Source organism: Halyomorpha halys, unplaced genomic scaffold, assembly GCF_000696795.3.
Source record: "Halyomorpha halys isolate HHAL.00 unplaced genomic scaffold, Hhal_1.1 Scaffold2110.1, whole genome shotgun sequence".
NCBI classification, from domain to species: domain Eukaryota; kingdom Metazoa; phylum Arthropoda; class Insecta; order Hemiptera; family Pentatomidae; genus Halyomorpha; species Halyomorpha halys.
The window spans coordinates 9457-11409 of record NW_027105639.1 but is presented as its reverse complement, the minus strand read 5'-3'; positions in this window follow the sequence as shown (position 1 = coordinate 11409).

Genomic DNA, 1953 nt, shown 5'->3' with positions numbered 1-1953 from the left:
TGGTGGGGGGGAGTTACGGACTGTCAGCTGACAGGTCCATATCAGCTGACCGATTGTATATATATAGACGGACAGGCTCCGCAAATAGATCAGTCTTTGAGAGCACTTCAACCGTTTCATTTCGCACTCCTCTTTCTTATTATTTTTAGTTTCTTACTTCAGTAAAAGATAACTTATATATATATATAAAGCTAATAACAAAAAGCTACTATTAGGCTGCTTGTATATACGTATATATGAAACCAGAAACAGTTGGGTTGGAGGGATTTTGTTACAATTTTGAGATAAAATATAAAATCTCAGTTGTGTGTTCAGCTTATGGATAAGCAGATGTACAAGCAGTGACAGTAATAAAACAGTCATTTAACGAACCACAAATGCGAAGTTTTCAATCCATTTAAGTGATAAAATGATAGTTGCTTTTTATTAAATAATTTATCAAGTTTGATTAAACATACCTTTGTTTAAGCACGATGAAATTTTTTTTTTTAATCCTTCCAGTATAGAGATATTACTGAAAAGTATGAGTTCTTCTTGTTCATTTCTTTAAGAAATTATTGAGAGGCCTAAGAAACTCTGCCATATCCAGAACAAAACCTCCGATAGTAATTTAATGCTCCTAGTAATTGCTGAATCCCCTTCACGTCTGTTGGTACCTCCAATCTTTGTTGAGCTCATACCTGCTGGACGTCCGATCTCACACCTTGCTGGGAGATGGTATGCCCCAAAAACTGATCTGCTCTTGCTCCTTCTCTTGGGCCAGCTTAAGGCTAAACTCTCTCATTCTCTGGAACACCCTCTTCAAGTGTTTCACATGGCCACTCTCTGATTTGCTGAACACAAGTAGCTCGTCCATATACACCTGGCTAACTGCTTCATCCATCCCCGCAAGAATTCGTCCATAAGTCTGTAGAATGTTACTGGTGCGTTTTTCAGACCAAATGCCATTCTGGTGAATTTATAGTGGCCTCTTTCAAAAGTAAATGCAGTTTTGTGCTGATCCCTGGGGGGCATTTTAATTTGGTGGTATCCTGGCTAAAAATCTTCGCACTGCCTAATCTATCGAGAATATCTTCAAATCTCAGGATAGGGTATTTTTCCTCGACCATATTCTCATTGAGTTTACAATAACCGATTACTACCCGGTACTTTTCGCCATTTTTTTCTGGAGTACTCTTCTTGCGTACAGCCCACAATGGACTGTTATAGGGTGAAGTGCTGTCCACAATTATCCCTTGCTTCTGTATACTTTCTATTTCTTCCCTAACGTGTTTTTGAAATGCCTGGGGGTATCAGGGTATACCTTTCCTTACGTACATCACCTTACACTGCTTCAATGTGATTTCGTGAACCGTTCTCCGTGTAGCTCCTAGTACTTCCCCTTCTTTGAAAAAAATATCATCAAATTTGTTCAATATTGCCTCTTTTCAATTCTTCCTCTGGTAATCATGCCCACTCTCCCTTTGCTGTCATCCACGAGTTTCTGACAGCTGTACCTCTTCCCTCCAATTCTAATATCCTACTGACCCCCTCTATTTTTATCTTTGCTCCCACCTTTTCCAAAAGATCGCAACCAATGATTATTTGGTAGTCTTGTGGCATTTTCCTATTAAATAGACTGTTACCTTCTCTCCCTTAGCCCCCAGTCTCCTCTTGTCTAGCTGGCCATTCTCTTGCACAAAGTCTTCTGCTTCATTTTCTGTCTCTGAGGTCTTGGACTATTCCGTGGCTTAACTCACCAATCCATACATCCTTCAAGATACTTTCTTCCTCCATAATCTCTGTGTGTTAATCTGCATAGGTTCAGGCTGATTTTTCTCTCTCCGCCAATATAAAGTGCATGGGACACTGTCGGAATATATGACAGCGATTCTGTTATAGCATGCCCGGAGTTCTGCGGCATACTCCTCACTAGACTGTCTCGGTTTTTCATTTCTCTGATCATCGTGAATA